Genomic DNA, 12,448 nt, shown 5'->3' with positions numbered 1-12,448 from the left:
AAGACTGTTAAGTCCCTAGGCATCTGATCAGGAGGCTGGTCAACTATCCTTTGGAGTCACCTGGGTTCTGGGTTCAGAGTTGTAAGTCAAGTCCTTCTTACCAAGGCAAGAGGGAATCAGGGCAGCAGGTCAAAACAGCGGGGGAGCAGTCCTTCAGAGCAGCAGTCCAGCAAAGTGGCAGCCCTTTCGGCTGCACTGTGGTCCTTCCTGGCGAGAGTCCACAGGTCCATACGTGTACTTAAATAGTTGGTTCCGCAGGGCCAATATTTATACCTGGGCTCACTTTGAAGTGGTAGAAGCTTCCAAAGGATTCTATCCCCCGGGGTGCTTGGAATGTCCTGCCTCCCTGCCCTTTTCCCAGAGTTTTTGCGGTCACAATTGACTAGTTTCAAAAACTTTCGGAGAGTTCCCAGGAAGGGACTGTGTGAAATGCAAGTGTAGTAGTTGACAGTGTTATATTCCATATAGGTACCCTATATAGGTGCAGATAACACTGCAAACTTTCACCTATATACTTCCCTACATTACCTATGCAACAGTTCATAGGGACTGACATTTTACCTATATACGGCACTGCATTCAGAATGCAGATTTTTCCCTATTCGAAAACTCATACATTATGCACGAGGTTTGCTGGACGAACATCTCCTGTATAAGGTTCAAGCCAGACGTCATCCTTTAGGCCGACACTGTAACACAGCAAGGTAGGATGCCTGGGGAGACCTGTGGGTATATATACATCACATCTTGCTTTAGAAAGAAAGAGGAGACTGTGACTTCCCAGATGACACACTGACCAGAGATGCTGAGGTTTCTGCAGGCTGACACTCCAGCTAGCAGTGGAATAACATCCCTCGCGTGGTGTCCAACTCGAGACCAGGACGGGGTTCCATATTCTCTCATTCTCAGGTAATGGGGTCGACTAGATCCTAGAGGGATTCTTGGCATAACACCTACACAGATGCTAGGTACATTTAGGTATATCTAGTATAGGAGGCATCGTAGGAGTACGCACTTTTATCATGTTTTTATATACTTGTATGTATTCATGATTATTGCAAAGCGGTAGAACTGTACCATCCAATTACTGTCATAGTACTGCTCATTATATATCTCTGCGACTGTCTAATGGTTGTTACAGCACATCTATTTTACACTACAATAACAACTGTTCAATAAATTCTTATTGAACGCCCAGACTGTTTATTCTGGGTATCCCTGAGACAAACTAAGTGAACACGAGTGACTGAGCGAAAGGTAGTATATTGTTGCCACGATCCTGGGGGGATCAGGGTTGTCATGTTCTGAGGTTGCAAGAAACTATTCTCTCCCCGATAAGAGGATATTCTAGTGGGATTGTGAGCTAGTAATACAAACAGGCTAACATATCCTGTGGGGGTTCTCAGAACCAGTCTGCCACCAATCCCACAGTTTATGTTATCCAAACACGCAGATCCTGTATAGGGTACAAAGGAACTACACGACAATAGCTCCTCCTCTCGTTAATTCAGAGTGGCTCATCCGGCCAACACCTAGATTCCCTTTATCTCACAGTTTGGGAGCAATAGAAAAAGACCAACTACCAATTACACCTAGTCATGTGACCCAGGATACAGGCATCAGACACCAAATGGTTGGGACGAGAAAATGCCATCTTTCTAATTACATTCACAAGAAGTGACCGAAATGCCAGCAGTAACCAGGCATGTGAGACATCTGTAAAATTGCAGAAACTGAAGACGATTCAATACTGAAACTGTTATGTGCCTGAACTGAGAAAAATTAAAAAATTAAGATGGCAAAGGCAAAACCAGAATGGGCAAGTAAGATAAGCCAGAACACCTTGAAGAATTGCACAACCCACCACAAAAAGGGAGAGCAAAAACACAGTGAGGGTCCTTAGGAGAACTCAAATGTTTAAGGAGGTTTAGAACACAGCGATCTGACCCAATCTGGAAAAGAATCAAGTGTAGGCAATCCTACAAGGGACACCGGAAACAGCACCTAGAGTGTGCAGAAACAACACCAATAGTTGCAAAAAAAGACTTTCAGTCTGTTTCACAGGAAAAGAGAAAAATAATAGAAGCTCCAGCACTTCAAAATCAAAATACTGGTTCATCATTATTTAATTTTTGTCATATATATGTTTTGTATGATGTATTTGGTATGAATCATGTAACCCTTAGTGTGTTTTGGAAAGAATTTACATATCATTTCCGGAAGGCCAAAATAATGTAAAAATCATACAAATGTTGTTGAAAGGATATGTTAAGTGTGTATGTATAGTGTTTGAAATATACAAAAACACGTAAAATCCAAAAAAGACAAATAAATTACTTGGCTTTTCTGAAAAGTTGTGTTCATTGAATGGTTATAAGCTAGGGCACTTTGATGGAAAAAAAATAGTAAGTCGCCCGACCCTGCTGATCAAAAGGCTCAAACCCTTAGTACGTAGATCTTTCTAAAAGTGGCATTTTCAAATTTGTGATTAAAAATGTTACTATACCATTAAAGAAGGCTATTAATTACTGTTTTAGACATCAAATCAACCTGTACACCTGCTCCGAATTGGAAATTACAGCTTATTAAAGGAATAAGGTTACTCCAATATTATACTATGTGAAAAGTAGGACTTGCAGCAGTGAAAAATGAATTTAGGAGGTTTTCACTACCAGGACATTGAAAACTTAAGAGACCATGTCCAACTTTTTAAAAATATTATACTCTAACCTCTGGGCTGGGTAGGGCCTACCTTAGGGGCGACTTCGATGTATTGAAAAGGAAGGTTTGAGCTTCGCAAGACGTTTATTTTGCCAGGTCGACATGGCAGTTTAAAACTCCACACACAGGTTGCAAGGGAAGGCCCAAGCCATGTTTAAGGTACTACTTAAGAGTGTGGCACAATGAGTGTTGCAGTCCCCCAGTAGCATTTAATTTACAGGCCCTGGGTACATGAGGTACCAGTTTACAAGGGTCTTACAAGTAAATTACATGTGCCAATTGGGTGTAAAAACAACAGCAATGGAAGGTATTAATGATTCTCTATCTAAGGCTACATCTGTCTGAGTTGTTTACAGAGAACCAAATGGATTTGTGTACATTCCTTCACTGGTAGAGGAGGAACTGAGCAAGGAAGGTCAGAAGGTGCTCACGGTAACTATTGGAAGCATCCTGGATCTTGACCTTGTAGCTGCAGAACACGCAGGGCTGTCTACACTGGAAAATAACAAAACTATGGATTATCATACTGTTACAAATGATAATATTTCCATTGGCTTACATTTTCCAGCAATGAAAGTAATTCTGTGGTGCCTTTCAAACTGTAACAGTATCTCATGATGGCAGCGGCAGATAGGCAGCACCTCCTCGGAGCGATGGACACTGAGATTCAGTTGGAGGAACCCTACTGCATGCCACAGCTGCTAAGTTGCTGCTAGGGAGTTGATGTGGTTGCTGGAGATGCTTGCAGAATGCCTGAGGCTCCTTAGTGATTGATACCTGGGAAGATGCAATATGGGGCAGCTGGGCCTCTGTTTAAGTGTGGGGGATGCCACCGCCATGCTCTGGTGGCCTCCCTCAACCAGAAGAGTCTGTGCGGTCCATGGGAGGTAGCAGAGACTTCATCCGCTAACTCCTGCTATGCCAATTAGAGAGTTGAGCACGGAATAGAGTCTGGGAGATTGTGCTAGTGATAACCCATACAAGAGGTTAGGGCAGCGCTGTGGTGGCTGCTTGTCCCCCTCGCAAATGTCGTTAGATCCCACGGCTCAACATTATCTAGGCCGACAACACTCAACTAATCCTCTCACTCACCAAGGACCCCTTTAATGTCAAAACCAACTTCTAAAACACCATGACCAATGTCACAAAATGGATGAGAGACAGTTGCCTCAAACTCAATTCCGGCAAAACAGAAATTCTGATCTTCAGGAACAACACCTCCATATGGGACCACAGCTGGTGGCTGGCAGAACTCTGATCTACACACACATCAACAGACCAGACTTGCATCCTCAGCATCATCCTAAACAGCCAACTCACCATCAAACCACAAGTCATTGCAGTTGCCTGCTTTCACACCCTCTGCATGCTTCGTAAACTCTACAAATTGATCCTTATCAACACCAGAAATACCGTCACGTAAATCCCTCATCGCCAGCCACCTCGACTATGGCAAAGCTCTCCACACCGGAATCTCCATCCAGCTCCTTAAAAGACTTCAGACCATACAAAACACTGCAGCTAGACTCATCCTGGACCTCCCCAAATGGGCTAGCCTTACCTCAGCCAGCTCCACTGGCTCTCCATCCAGAAGTGATGCCAGTTCAAAATCCTCACACATGTATACTGAGCCATACCGAGCCCTACATGATCAAGGACCATCATACATCAACCATCGACTGAATTTCCACCGGCCCTCAAGACACCTGCGCACTGAAAAACTCCCTGCACACTCCAACCGCATCTGTTGCAGCCGTCGCTCCTTCTCCTTCGTCGCTGCCAAGACTTGGAATGACCTGTCCCTCCACCTCTGAACAACCTACTCCCTTGTTGACTTCTGAACGAAACTCAAAACTTGCCTTGTCAACTAAAGACCAGCACCCTCTGCACCCAGATACACTTAGGGGTGATAGTGCTGTGCTACACAAACACTGATTGATGCATTGAGCTATTAAAGCTGTGGACACCACCTTACAGCACAGCCTGATGCTATATCATGAGCGTATAGAAGCTGACCGTTGTGTTGACTATTGGTTGGAGTTACTCCGTTGATTTCTTTCAGGCTGCAATACTGCGACTCGTTCTGCTATCGCGTTTACTCCATTTTGGTTTCATCATGACAGTCAAGCTGTTAGGAAAAACGTCACCCACTTGCTTTTGCTCTTCTTTGTTGTTCTTCTGTATTTCATAACTGTGCAAAACGTCCTAATGTATCCTAGCCCACTCAACTGTTCTTTTATAAGCTGGTTACATAACTCAGATAAACCTTTGGACCTTGTTTGTGCTATATGAAATCACACAAACAAATAAAAGAAAAGAAACAGTTCTTTTAGAATGTAACATGATCCAAGATCAAGATGAATGTCCAAATAACCAAGGTGGGAAACAACACTTACAATGCAACTTTTACAACGCACTACCTTCACAACAAAACTTTTACAACGCAACATTCATTACAACGCATGCCATTACAACGCAACCATTACAACGAATGTCACTACAACGCTTAGCACTACAACGCATGTCATTACAGCGCAGTCATTATAACGCATACCATTAAATCGCATACCTACACTATCCAACACTTACCCTACTGTTGCACCCCCTGGAGTTAGAATAGTAATTTTTACCCCTACACTATCCAACACTTACCCTACTGTTGCACCCCCTGGAGTTAGAATAGTAATTGTTACCCCTACACTATCCAACACTTACCCTACTATTGCACCCCCTGGAGTTAGAATAGTAATTTTTACCCCTACACTATCCAATACTTACCAAACATGCAATGTAATGGTATGCGTTGTAATGGTATGCGTTGTAAATGTAGTATGAGTTGTAGTGGAATGCGTTGTAAAGGTAGTTTCAAAGAATTCGTTGTGATGGCATGCGTTGTAATGGAATGCGTTGTAATGGATGTTGCTGTATAAAAAATGCGTTGTAAAGGTATGCATTGTAAAAGTATGCGTTGTAATGACATACATCCAACCAAGGTAAATCAATGTGTAATAGTTTTCTGCATGCATAACATCAAATGGAAGACCATATTTTCCATGTGGAATTGCAGTGCTTTTGTGCCAGTGCAAAGTTTCAATAAAATATTATTTGTTGCCCACAGAAAACTTTTGCACGTGTCCCACATACGCATTAGTGCCAGAACGTGTCACCATCATGGTGCAAACTCTTACAGCAGAGTGCACAGAGTACAGGTCAGTGAGCTATTGCAGTTCCAGGATTTCACAGTAGATACAAGAAATATTTCTTTGCTTAGGAAAACACTTTGAAAAGGATTGCTGTCAGAAGAGTGTTGTTTTACCCAGAATGCATAGAAAATATATGAATCCGTAAAGGTGCATTTATTCCTTATAAATCATTAGCACATTTGCGTGCACATTTATTAAACCATACAAAGCAAACTCTACTTCTGTCCTATACACAATGTTAATTCCAACGAAAAAAGCGACATTTATTCAGATCTTCATAATAATTTATTTCACAGTTGTTCATGAGTGAGCTATCTGTGCATGAGTAGCATTTGGTGCAGAGGGTAACATTAAAAGCAAAAGTGACAAGCCACTTAAATACAGATAACAAATCTCTCACCACTTATCACCCTCTCTCCTTCTGGGCCTAACATGGATTCAACCTGTTCATTGCTCCTTTGGACGGATATTTTTGTTTTAGGCGCCTAAGTGTTAGGATTGGGAAATAAAAACAAGCATTTGTAATGCAATAGGTCTTGCATTTTTGAGAGTTAGATCTATTGGCCTTGTAAATGACAATGTCTTTTACTTATCTGTTTTGGTTTGGAATGTAGTGAATGTAAACAGAAACGGATCTGCACAACTATGCAGAGGACTGAGAATGGGGAATTACCACTGGGAACAGAGAGACAGTTGCAGCACTGCCTAGAGAACCAGAGAAGCAGCTGCAGCAACATTAAGGGGACTAAGAATGAGGAATTCCTACTGGGAACAGATATGCAGCTGCAGCACTGCATAGAGGACTTAAAATGGGGAGTTACTGACAGGACCAGATAAGCAGCTAGTAGCACTCTCTAGAGGACTAAGAATGAGGAATTACCACTGGGAGCAGAGACACAGCTGCAGCACTGTTTGAAGGACTTAGAACAAGGAATTACCAATGAGCCAAAAGAAGCAGCTATTAGCATTGTCTAGAGAACTTAGAATGGGGAATTACCAGTGAAACTGCAAGCAACACAGTCCGGAGGGCTTAGCCTGGGGAATTAAAACTGGGAACAGAGACACAGCTGCTGTACTGCGTAGAAGACTTAGAATGAGGGAGTTCCAGATAGGACCAGATAAGCTAGCAGCACTGTGTAGAAGACTAATAATGAGGAATTACCGACGGGACCAGAGTAGCCGCTAGCAGCACTGTCTAGAAGACTCAGAATGAGGAATTACAGACGAGACCAGAGAAGCAGCTAGCCGTGCTGTTTAGAGGACTAAGACTGTGTGATTAACATTGGGATCAGAGAAGTAGCTATCAACATTGTCTACAGGGCTAAGACTGATGAATTACCACTGAGAACCGAGACACAGCTGCAGCACTACCTAAAGGACAAAGAATATGGAATTACCACTGGGAAGAACTCCTTTGGCAGCACAAGAAGCACATGACACCATTAAACCAATGTTCTGCCTAGAAGCCTTGGAAACTACAACCCTTTAGACAGATCATACTGTTTGTCCTGACAAAGCACCCACCTATGTAAAGAGAACCAAAAAATATGATGTAAATACTTGAGATACCGCTGTGCTAAGGGTCTACAGGATACCAAAGCCTGTATGACTAAACAAGTCATGTGTCAAATGGCCACCTGTACAGAAACTACTTGGAAACGAAATTATATTCTGTATGATTTATAAGTAAAACTTATTATGAACTAGTAGAGCACAGGTAAACCTTGAGGCCTCTGACTAACGTACAATATGAAAACTAAAGATGTGGGGGACTGTGCCTTGCTTTCAAGAACAAGTTGGCGAGATTAAATAGGAAACCGAACGGATTAAAAGACGAATACCCCATGCATGAATAAGCATATTCCATTAAATGAAAACAACCATTAAGTTGTTACCCAAGAAACATTTCCATAAATTAACACACACACTACAAGTTAATGACATCTCACATGGCTCGTATTTCTGTAGATGCTTTGTCTCTCCCTTCTCAGTTACATCAACACAACAAAATACATACCTTAACATGGAATACACTGAGCCACGTACAGCAGAAATGATGCATTCCTTATTTCAGCCCACAGGTGCTAGTGAAAACCTGTACCTCTTACTGTATGATATCAGACCTAAATGAATGCATGTGCAGGAGACGTGCCTGCTAACCAGGAAACGCTCACCTTTTAGATAGATTACTCCTATGAGAGAGCTCGGAATATCTTCACAACCTCGTAGGAGAGCAAGCTCACACAAAAAGATAAACGTCTCTCAAAGATAGCCAATAATCACATACACTTTGTCTATTTTTAAAGTTTGTGGGGCAGATTTACAAGCCCCTTGTGCCTCTTTTACGCCATTGTTGCATCACTTTTGTGACGCAGTGGCGGCGCAAAAGATGACGCATGGTGCGGGGTATTTACAACGTGACGCGTCTGGGAGATGCGTCATGTTGTAAATCCCTACGCCAGAAGGAGGCGTTCCTGTGGGGTGGGGGGTGTTCCGGCACAGGAACGCCTCCTAAGAGTGGCAGTGTGAAATCTACAAGATTTCGCTCAGTCACATTTGGGCCCATGCTGCGTTAAAACCCTGCGCCTGCTTGAAGCAGGCGTAAGGATTGACGCAGCATTGTAAGAATAGGGCCCCCCAGAGCACTGCTGGAGCTGCGACTCGCTTGCGCCGCAACTCCAGCAATGCGCCACCTTTACGGCACAGATGCGCGTTTTTGCCCCATGGTGCGCCGCATTGTAAATGCGGCGCATCCATGGAGGAGGCATGGCGCACAATAACTGGCGCATCCCTGCTGATATGCAGGAATGCTCCAGTTATTGTAAATCTGCCCCTGTATGTTTTATTCTATTCAATGGCAAAGTATGCAAGTTACACCTGTCAGCCAAAGACAGGGCGAAACACGTATGATTGTATGCTATTAGATTACAGCACGTTCTGGTGTCTTGTAATATTGTATATGCTTTTGTTTTAAAATATGCTGTTTCGACCTAAAAATGGTGCAAATATCGTTCTGCTCTAGTGCAAAGTTCAATAACACAGTCATAGTACCTTAAAACAGAATAAAATGAGCCACGTACAACAGAAATTATGCATTTCATATTTCACCCCACACAGCCTCATACAGAGACTACATAGCAAAAACAGAAAACTGCTTTACAAGTTACTATGAGCTGCCCAAAATAAAGACATTTGAGCAAGATACAAAAGAAGGATGGCGATATGAAGGGATATTAGCATTGTGTTCAGACATGCAGGAGAGGTTTTTGGGGGAATCCCACCTGCTGATGCAACTTTAAAACGAAATTACACATTATTCACCTGAGAATGGAGTTAACATATTCAAGAGCTATATGAAATACATAGGTAGTATTTATTGCCTTAGTCAGAATCTGGGCACGCTGGGTGTATACTCACAATGGAGTTGTAGTGAAGCTCCCGATTTGAACGATTTGCAAAATAATCTAGGCAAAAACTGTGGGGGTTGGACTTTCAAAGGGCGGGGTCAATGTAATTAAGGGTGTGGCTTAAAAAAACATAAGCTAAAAATCAGTGCTTAGCATAGTGTGCCACCCAGCTGGTATTTTGCTGCTTCTGTCACTGAATCCAGATATATAATACAACAAGCAACACTACACCTACAACAAGCCAGGACTATTGGCTTTGTCAGTGGTTTTTAGTTGCATTTGATAAATAAGCACCAACTACGACTTCATTGTATGGAATATTGAAAACACTTCAGTTCTGAAATGATAAGACAGTAAAAGAACTATAACAAGTCTCTTTGAAGTTACCTCGAAGGGAGTGAAGAGTGACACTATTGCAGAGTTAAGATTTCTTTTTCCACCGTGAGGGTGAGGGCAAAAATGGAGAGCTCCATAGAGACTTGTCTCAGCACCTGCTTTTTAGAACTGCCAGGGCTGAGCCCCGGCAGGACCCAGCTCACTTACAGCCCTGAATCTAGGAGGTAATCCTATACACATCGCATGCTGCTCATGTCAAGTTATCAACATGTAAACTACATTGAGTTATTAGGAGCATCCGGGGCTGAGATTCAGCTATACGAACTCCAGCATTCACCAATCGAGCCGCAAGTTTATACCACTGACTCATAGCCAGAATACAAATATTCACAAATGTATTCTAACTCCGCCATTTGTACTTCATTAACCGCATGCACGCTAGCGGTTTTCCCGCTGAGCGCTGCGATTTTAAAAATCCTGCGTTACGTGACAAGGTCAGCTCGTCACACGCACAGCGCAGGTAACGCCCATGACGAGCTTACCTTGTCATACGCATCGAAGGGGTTAACACAGTGATGAATTACAATAAAAAAATACAAACATGCTGCATTTTAACACTCTACCATATTCCCAATTCACAAACCTTTTACTCTGTCAATGATTTTTTTTCCCCATTTGCCACCAACCTCACTTCAATTCACGCCGAAGATGTCTATACCCACACTCACCAAGCTGGGAGGCGTACACTTTTTGGAAGTAGAGCCCCGCCTAGAGGTACAGGACTTACTTATGTGTTAATGAAGAACCCGCTGAGGTAACTCTTCCGCCAAGCTCCAAGAGGTCTGTCAATGATTTAGGTTTCCACCAATTTGTTTTTACTGTGACAAAAATAAATATAGGATATCTTTATAAAGTGAACAGATACAGTCAGAGTATTGTGACTTTATCCAAGCAGCTGAACAGACTATTGGGCTGCATATACTCAGCATACAAAATGACCATCAGTCTACTAATTGGCAAACAAGCTGGGGGCGAACACTAAGAGGACAGTATGCAAACAAAACCACCCGCCTAGGTGACTATGCACCTAAATCAATGAATCAATCAATATAAACTGTATTCGGATAAAAGTGCATATCCAAAAAAGTGCAGAAACAGAGAAACAATTAAGACATCCACTAAGATTAAGATTAAAATTGGACCTCCAGTAATACAATGCACAAACTGATAATGGAACAAATCATTAAGAACATATGGCATACAGGTTAAAAACAATGAAGTAAAGTGCTATAATTCAGCATGGGCACATTGAGTTACGAGTGCGCACCAGCGCCTTCAGGAAAGAGCCAACCCGAAAGGTTAGTTCATCGTCTTTTAGAGCAATGACCCTCCCATAAGCTGCCTTATAATCAATCTCGGATGAGGCTGTGGAATAAGGAATCAGAAAACTTTTAGTAAATATTAAAGAATAAGAACAAAAAAATAAAAAGTGTAGCATCAATGTTTATGTTAGTTATTGCATGGACATGGCAAGAGGTCAAGATTAGGAGTAAAACCCATGGAAAATTAGAGCATAAATTTCATGGTGTCAGTCCTCAGGAGGAAGAGTAAACCCCTTTCCCAAAGGCCGATAGGTTTTAACAGGTAACTGGAAACCACGCATGAGACATTCTCAATGTGCATATATCTAACAACTGACTTTTTTTACGCTCTATGGCAAGTCTAGCATTCTTGTACGATGCATGGAGGGCCCTTTGAAGGGATTTACTGCTAATGGTACCAAGGTCTGAGGGATTTAAAAATACAAATTTGTGATTCACACTAACTAAACAGTTTACGTTCACAGTGACTAGTGTATTTGGATGATGAGACGGGTGCACCCAGGATTTTGCGACAAAATGTATTCTATGCACCCTTGATGCTGCCACTGTTAGCATGACCCCAAACTTAGGCACCATAGGTTGCGATTGGCATGCATTGGAGTCTAAAAATCTTGACAGTGGCAGATACCACCTCTGTGTTCCTCGGCTTTGAGAGCCCAAGTATCATATTAGTAGAGTTTGTGAACTTCCTCCTACAATGGGCCACATGATCAGTCCACAATCGATTTGATGCAAAAACTAAACCAAGATATGGGAAAGTGCGAGTGCTCTGTAAACTATTGGAATTTAAAACTATTGATTAATTAAAATACTTCATAGACCCACACGCCATTAAAACAGATTTTTTTAAATTGGTGCATAGATCCAGGGCTGCCATAAACTCTACGAAACCACGCACCAAGATACGGAGAGCTTTTGGGGGACGCCCCATCGGCACAGCGTCGGCATATAACAGTGCAGGACATTTATGACCATTGATGTATGGGACATCCTGAGGTAATGTTATCAGAGACTTCTTTAAATTGTTGATATGTAATATAAATAGGAGGGGGCCAGGACACAGCCCTGCCTGACCCCCCTACCTACCTCAATGTCTTTGGAAACCTCACCATAACTGCTAATGCATACTCTGGCGTGTAGCTCTTTATGCAAATAAGCTAAAGAAGACACAAGGGACTCTTCCAACCCATAATTTAAAAGAGTGGTGCACAGCCGAGACCTATTGACAAAGTCAAAGGCCGACGTAAGTCCATGAATGCCAGATAAAGATGCGTTTTCTTGTTGTATGTTGCTATGTTGTATTTGCCGAAAATCAAGTTGAGGTTAAGGCATTGTTCCACATTGCCGATGCTGCTCCTGAACCCCAACTGACATGAATGTAAAATCTGACCTCCCTCTG

Source organism: Lissotriton vulgaris, chromosome 12, assembly GCF_964263255.1.
Source record: "Lissotriton vulgaris chromosome 12, aLisVul1.2, whole genome shotgun sequence".
Classification (NCBI taxonomy): Eukaryota; Metazoa; Chordata; class Amphibia; order Caudata; family Salamandridae; genus Lissotriton; species Lissotriton vulgaris.
Note: the sequence above shows the minus strand (reverse complement) of the source record.